At 46.3% G+C, this 8249-nt stretch overlaps 1 pseudogene across 1 annotated transcript; it reads right to left on the bottom strand.

The window, feature by feature from the left end:
- Positions 1 to 5113: 5113 nt before the first annotated feature.
- On the bottom strand, positions 5114 to 7959 carry LOC307100344 (U6 snRNA-associated Sm-like protein LSm3; annotated as a pseudogene). The gene has a single exon. The product of its transcript is annotated as a U6 snRNA-associated Sm-like protein LSm3 (transcript).
- Positions 7960 to 8249: the final 290 nt, after the last annotated feature.

The following is an 8249-nucleotide window of genomic DNA, read 5'->3' as shown; positions in this document are numbered from 1 at the left end:
CCGCAGTATGCCAACCATGGCCCTAGGCCACTAGGTGGGTTCAGGGCTTTGTCCAGCTCTGGGCTCTGGACATAGCAAGTCCCTGTTCAGTCAGCGGTTCTTCTCCACCCTACTCACTTACTGACATGGGATCCAGCCCATCTGGACCTACCTCCACACCCAACTACTAGGAAACTCAGACAGATACGAAGAAAAGAGTTGGAGCATTTCAGCAAGACTGACCTCTGGGTTTCCTGTCATCATGGGAAGTTGACTGGGGGAAGGGGGTGGGCGGAAGGTGCTCTTGAACATTTGCTCGCTGGGGATGAAATGGGTCATGTTATTCCTCCCCAAAATCTTTAGGTCTGGAAGATATGGCCTTTGGTACCACAACCCTCCAAGTCTCATCCTTATCTGTAAGATGTCAAAGAAAACTACAGCAAATATAAACATTTCCCATCTCCCAAAGGTTTGCAGCAGAATCCACACCATTCTAAGAGAATAGCCCTAGCTGATTTTGGCTCAGTGGATAGAGCGTCGGACTGCAGACTAAAGGGTCCCGGGTTCAATTCTGATCAAGGGCATATACCTCAGTTGCAGGCTCCTCCCCGGCCCAGGCCCTGGTCAGGGCTCATGCAGGAGGCAACCAATCGATGTGTTTCTCTCACATCGATGTTTCTCTCTGACTTCCTCTCTCTTCCACTCTCCCTAAAAAAACAAAAGCACAAATGGAAAAATATCCTCAGGTGAGAATTAACAAAAATAAAATAAAAAATAAAAGAACGTATCTCATAAAAGAACATATCTCAGTTCCCATTATCAGATACACACCGACTCCCGTCTTGAAGGATAAGCAAAATAACAACAGACAAAAGTCTACTTGTTTGAAAAGACTGAACAGTGCAGAGGAGACCAACCTGCGATACCAGAATAACTGGCTCCTTTCAGAGAATACTGAGAGATGCAGCACACACACTTAGAGACGGTTTAACTCGCATTCCGAAGGAGTAATTGCAAAAGACGGTTTCCAGGTGGGCCTCTAATCTAGGTCTCGGGACCCAATTCCAATGTGTGTCCTGGGGAGGAGGGGAGGGAGGTGCTCCCCACACAACACCAGGCAGTTCCCAGGGACCAGCAGGGTGTCCAAGAATTCAATCCAATTCTGACGCTATCTACCGGGAGGCAGTGTCAGATTCCACAGGTAAAGGGTCCCGTCCTGCAAGACGGGCCCCGCCTCCCTGCCTCACACACCAGCCAGTGCAAGCCCAGGGTAGTACCGGTGCTTGGGACCAACGGGCTACAAATCGGAGGTTCCAACAACCTCCTCCTTGGGTTTGATTTATTTGCAAGGGTGGCTCACAGAACTCAGCAACATTTTACTTACTAGATGACTGGTTTCTTATCAAATGATGTACCGAGGAGCAGCAGGAGCAGCCGGATGGAAGGTATTTAAAGAGCAAAGTCTGGGGAAAGGACCTGGAGCTTCCAGGCCATCCCAGGGGCGCCACTCTCCCCAAATCTTCACGCGTTCGCCAACCCAGACGCTCTACAAACCCTGTCCTTTGGGGCTTTTATGGAGGCCTCATTACATAGGCATGATTGATTACATCATTGGCCACTGGTGATGGAGTCAACCTCTAGCCCCTCCCCTCCTGAAGTTCAGGGGGTGGGACTAAAAGTTCCCGCTCTCTAATCGCAGGGTTGGCTGCACTGGCAGCCAGCCCCATCCTTAACAGCCTCCCAAAGTCACCTCATTAACCTAATAAGAGACACCTTTGCTGCTCTCATCACAGGAAATTTCAAGGGTTTTAGGAGCTCTCTGACAGAAATGGGGACGAAAACCAATCATATGTTTCTCATTATAAATCACAGCACCGCAGCCCCCCTCAGCAGCGTTCTGCACGGACACCTGGCAGTTACCTGCCAGCGGAGGAGGAGCAGGAGCAGAGCTGGGCCTCGGAGGACTTGAGTTTGCAACAAAACTGTGCTTTACAGTCCGACCCTCCACACCACCTAGTCTCCTGGGTAGAACGGACCCTTGTGACACCCGACGTCCCTTGCTATTGCACGGTTGTGTGTTCCTCAGTTCCTCTGTCTGCTGTGGTGGGTCCTGTTGGCCATTCCTGCAGCAGCTCTCCTGGTTCGTGGACGTGTGACTCACCCTGACGGCCACCTCCTGCCCTCGCCAGAAGGAAGTGCTGTGTGATGTCTCCTCCATGCAGGCGCCTGCCCATGGAGCTATCAGCCCAGGGCAGAAGGAACAGGCGGAGTCGCTACAAACACGGGCTGCTGGGGAGAACCTGGAGTCACTTCAGGTGACACCTCCCAGCCGGTGCCCGGCCAGCTCCAAGGGGTCCCCCAGCGTCAGCCAGGGGAGCACGCGTGGCAATCTGAGACACAGGGACGCACCGTCTGGACACACTATCTTTGAGGACCGCCTCCCAGGGTGTTTTCTTTCTGCAAGGAAGAAACACAGACAATCCTGGGCACTCCTCATTTTGTCCTGTCAGGAAGGGAACACTGTTCCAAGTCACCCTGTGTTCTTGATCTTCAAAAATCACCAGCAGAGTTAACAGACATCAGGAGCCCTGCAGAGCCAACAACAGCGTGTGTTCCCTCCCTCCCCGTGGCCACGGGCCCAGAGGGAGCGATGTAATCTAAGAAGCAGAGAAAACGATTAGAGATGGGGGAAATCGCATAAAGCCAACAACCGGCCAAGATGGGAATCCAAACACCAAGTGGAAATGCTTGTAAGTGTCCGCAGCACCGAGCACTTGCCGAACTTGCTCCTCGGGTGTACCAGGGAGGTAGGTCCTCTGCACGCAGTTGTAGGCATAGCCCAGGAGGCCTGGGGGATATGTGACTGTTCTCATAAATGATGTGTTCTTATTTTGCAGAAGAAGAAAAATCAATGCACGGGAAAACACTGTCATGTGTACATAGCAAATACTGTGCTGTGTTCAATTAGATTTTTATGTGATTTTTAAAGACATCTTTTTATATATTAGTCCCCATATGATCTGCCAGCAGGATTTACATGTCATTCACAATCACATTACAAGAGCACAGAACCTTTGTCTCCACTTTGATTGGGTCTACACAATCTTTACATTCTTTTCCACAAGAGGTATAGCTTCCTTCCTCCCTTTCTCCCTTTCCCCCCTTTCCCCCCTCTTTCTTCCTTTCTTTTATTTATTTATTTTTTAAAACAGAGGAGGGAGAAGGGTCAGGACAGCTGCCAAGAACTTCTTGGTTCGGTTCCAAAGCATTCTGAGCAGAATTTCTCAGAATGTCAAATGCAACATCCCGTCTGGGGATTCAGTTGGGATTGTCAGGGGTGTGCGAGGAAATTGGGAAATACAAACTTCCTCAGTTCCTCTGTCTGCTGTGATGGGTGCTGTTGACCATTCCTGGAGCAGCTCTCCTGGTTCCTGGATGTGTGACTTATCCTGACGCCCCCTCCTGCCCTCGCCAGAAGAAAGTGCTGTGTGATGTCCCCTCCACGCAGGCGCCTGCCCGTGACCTTCCCCAGCATCAGCCTTTGGTCTCATTTTCCTTGAAGGAGTTCAGAATCACCCAGTTGAGATTTTTTTTCTCACTGTCAACCTTCTTAAATTTAAAGTCTGTATTTTCAGCTGCCTATAGGCATTTACAGTTTAAACTCCTGCAATCATTTCAAACTCAGTATTTCCAAAATAAAATTTACCATTTTTACCTGGAAATACTCTCCATCCAGTGTCTGTGCCCCCTCAAAGGCTCCGCCGCTGCCACGCTCAGCTTGATGGAGATGGCAGGTGTGATTCTGGTTTTATCACTCCATTTTCTATATTCATTCAGCCATCCATTAACTTTTTTCCCAAAAAGGTCTCTCCTTGCTTTACTTCCCTCATCATTCCCTCTCTGCACTCCCCTCTCCCCCATGGAATAGGCCCCCACCTCTTCATGCTGTCCCTAGCTCCCTGCTCCCCTACTCCTCATCTTACAGGCTGTTGCAGGTCACTTCTGTATCAGGAAACCTCTACAGCATCAAGGTATGTAAATACTTCTGCTTGGCTTTCATGACTTCTCAGTACCTGGCCTAAACTAACCACAAAAATAAATAAACAAATAAATAAATAAATAGTAGTACACATTTCTGAAAAATAAAAAATACAAAAAAACCCCCCACCACATTTCTTAATACCTGGCCTAAACTAAAACACACACACACACACACACACACACACACACACACGCACGCACACACATTCCTGGCTTAAACTAACTATAAAAAAAATACACATTTCTGCAAAAAAAAAAAACCCACACATTTCTTAGTACCTGGCCTAAACTAACTACACACACACACACACACACACAACAACGACAACAACAAAAACCCACATTTCTGCCTGAGTCATGGGTTTTCCATCTCCAGCCCAACTGCTGTGGAGCTATTAATGTGCTCTGCGTCCTGTCCCCAGAAAGTCCTTCACTTCCTGATGCCTCCTCAAAGTTTCCCCATTCATTGTCCCGGTCCTATCACCTTTCTATCTACTAGTAAATCTTAGTCCTGCCTCTCCCTCTCCTCTGAGCTCATACTGTATTCGTGATCCCTACCTTGAAGTTACTATCATGATGCATTGTCCACTAATCTTATAATTTTCAGTTTGTATTTCCTTCCCAACCAGACTGTAGACTCCTTGAGGACAAGACAATGGCTTTCATTTTTTCTGAATTATCCCTCCTTTTGAAAGTCTCCTGTGCTCTATGACCCTATATTTTACCTATTTTTATTTTCACCATTTTTAGTGTATACATTCTTGTAACTTATCTCCAAATTAAAAAAAAACTGGATAAAAAAGCATTGCTTCTGTATCTTTCATAATACCTATCACGGTGCTAGCTAAAAACACAGTGGTTTGTGAGAACCCACTCAATAAATACATGGTAAGTTTGAAATATAGTAGGGCACATGTGTATTCATTTCAGACAACTAAGGAATATATTCAGCTCCTTCAGAATCCGAATTGAAAATGGAATCATTGAAGTCATTTTCCCCTCTGATTCAGCTGTGCTATCTTTTTTTTATATTCCAGACCCTGATAACGACTTGATACAACAAAACTAAAGAGAGAAAAGGCACAAACAAACAAACAACAACAAAAATCTCAATGGCTCTTCAGATGGACTGAAGGGGAGTAGTTGGCAGACCATTTCGGGCTGAGGACACTCGTTCATGGACTATTCCACTAGACACCAACCTCCATTACCCAACACCTACACTGAAAAGCGTGGGGCAGGGGCAGGGGGTGGAGAAGGGTAGGGGCCGGCAGAGATGGAGACAGAGAGGCAGTGAGGTAAGAAAAAAATAATCCAAAACACAGTTTTTCTTAAGGCAAAGAAAAAGGCCTTCTCCAGGGTGAGGAAAGGTTGAACTCAGAACCCAAGGCTAACGCCTGACTCTGCAAGTTCTAGGCCTGCTTTCACCATGCCTCAGCCACGGTGAAGGCAGATGGAGGGGAGATTATTACAGCTTTGCTTTTGTGCAGCATTTCTTTTGCGACCTTCTTTCTTCTTGAAAGTTTCACTCACTTCGGTTTTATTATAGGGGCTGCTGACTTGATAATCTGCCAGTGCCACACATCTGTCTTGGTGGGTAAATAAATCACAGGAAAGAACATTTCAACTTAAAGAGTAGAAATTCAAGCCCCGCTTTGATTTCTGCAACCATCACCACATCACAGGAATCCACAATTGCTACCCCAGAACGAGCCGTGTGGGCTATATATGGAGATGGCCCCAGTGCCATGGTGGCCAGAGGAAGAGAGGGCGCGGGCGGCTGTCCACAGTCCCTCCTGTCTGCGAGGGCCCAGCTCTTCCTTCCAGAAGGAATGGAGGAACTTGTCCTCGCTCCTTACCTCAGACTTGTGTCCTAGCAGGTGCCTGGGCTTGGCTGCTTGAGAGTCGTGGGGTCTACATAATATACGAGCCACTTTTAAGCACTATGTCTCAAGTTATTCTCTATGTCCATCTTTTTTACGTGTGTGTGTGTGTGTGTGTGTGTGTGTGTGTGTGTGTGTGTTTTGGTGATCACATTTATTGGAAGGGTTGGAGAAAAATGAAAATCTGCCATTTAGTTTAAGTGCCAGTGGTCTTGGTCTGGCATCTAGAAGGGTTCAGGAACCTGGAGAAGGCGCTGTGCGTAAATTAAATAAGAGTCCATAGAGATGAAACATAATTTTGAAAGGCATTTGGGGGGCCAGAGGAGCTTGGCTAAAGAAACCAAGTTCTCCTTGTCTCAGGACCCCTTGCTATTTATTTACACAATTTGTCCTAAGGCAAGGTGGAGATATACACATCAAAGGGTAGGGTTTCGTATACACAATCCATTGTCAGAGTATCAGGTTTTGGAGAAACTGCCTTCGGCTGTTCAGGTGTTTGGCCAGTAGGAGGCAATAACATGTAGATTAAGATGCCCTGAGCTGTCTGGCAGCAAGCGATCATCCTTTTCAGGTTTGGGGAAATGCCCTCAGCCATCTCCAGATGATTCAGCCCTGATGACAGGCTGGAACTGGCTTCTGGCACTTAAGAATTTGTGAGATATGTGCAAATAAACTCATTTCAGGAGCAGAAGAATCCTAGGTCATTTCTTAATATCAAAATTTATGCAGGTTTCTCTTTTGAATATTTTCTACCTTTAAAGACGCAATCATACAAAGTCTCCTAATTTCCACACAGGATATAGTCTTTGTTTCAACCCTCAATGGAGGGGCAACTAGAACAACACCATCTCCCCGGACAAAAAGCATTGGAACATCCCGTTTTGTTGATTTATATATCTCTTCATATGTTTCTTCATCAATTTCTATCGTAGTCACAGTTTCTTCCACATCTCCCAATATCATATTTAAATGTTGATCATAAGTATGTAAATTTACCTCGAAGCTGTCATTTCTCATTTTCACATAAATTCACTCATCCAGGCGGAGCCTGATAAGATCCAGGGGCTCTTCTACAGCGTTGGTAGTTTGTTGCTGGTCCACGTCATCTGCCATGTTTCAAACCTTTTTTACGTTTGTTTGTTTTTAATGTTTTTGTTGATTTCAGAGAGGCAGAGAGAGGGAGAGACAGAAACATCAATGATCAGAGAGAATCATTGATCGGCTGCCCCGTGCACTCCTCGTCCTGGGGATTGTGCCCACACCCTGGGCATGTATCCTGACCAGGAATCAAACCGTGACCTCCTGGTTCGTAGGTTGATGCTCAACCACTGAGCAACACTGGCTGGGCTATGTCCATCTTCTTTTACTGTACATAGAGGATCTGCACAACCAAGGTGGTCTCACTGGATAAGGAGTGGTTTAAAGATACCCGTGTCACACAAAAGACTCGCAAGATCCACATCCCCCTCAAAAAATAAAAAATCAGGATTCTCAATCAGCATCATTTTACAGAACTTCTTATTAAACCTTAGTTAAAAAGGAAAAGCAGAAAAGGGGGAGGGGGTTTACAATGGAGACGCAGGTGATGATTGAATTAGCGTGTATTAAAGGGTGAGCTGGCAGCCAAGCATCAGTCTTGACTTTGTTTCTGCCTTTAGGGTGTTTATTGAGTGTGCTTTTGTGATATAATTTATAAGGAAATTGGTTTTACTCAAAGGGACGTTTTTGCTTTATGTCTTGTAGCACCCTTGAGTGCTTAAAAAAAGGGAAAAGGTAATTCCATTAAGCTTTCAATTTTCGCCAGCCAAAGAAATGAAATGGATGTGATTGGAAAGATAAGGCGCTGGCCTTCACTTGAACTGACCTTGCTCAGGGGCTGGGGAATAAGAAGCATGGCCTTTGTTTTAGAGGTGGCATTTCATGTTTAATTACTGGGTGAGCATTCCTTTCCCCCTCCCCCTCTATAAACCCCAACCTCCATCTGAGGAGATAATGCTCATTAAGTTCACAGTAGACACATCATCCCATCATCTGAACAGCTTTGGGAGTCCTGTGTTTATTCTGGTGATCCTTGGTGAATCCAGGATCACGGTGAAAGTTACAATCAAGACAAGACCTGGCCTTTGAGGACTTACAGGGTCTCTGCTTGCATAGGAGGCACTGGGCCACTAGCCACATCACAAGGCTCAGGCAGAATCCCCCCATTTTCTTCTTAAATCTAATCTTTAGCTTCATCTTTCTTGGGGGGGGGGGGGGAGCGGTAGAGCAGAGGAAGGAAGAAACTATCAAAATTAAAGAAATAGCCCTCGCTGGTTTGGCTTGGTGGATAGATCATCGGCCTGAAGA

Source organism: Cnephaeus nilssonii (assembly GCF_951640355.1).
Source record: "Cnephaeus nilssonii genome assembly, chromosome: 5".
Taxonomy (NCBI): Eukaryota; Metazoa; Chordata; class Mammalia; order Chiroptera; family Vespertilionidae; genus Cnephaeus; species Cnephaeus nilssonii.
The sequence above is the reverse complement of the archived record's forward strand: the minus strand, read 5'-3'. Positions and strand labels throughout refer to the sequence as shown.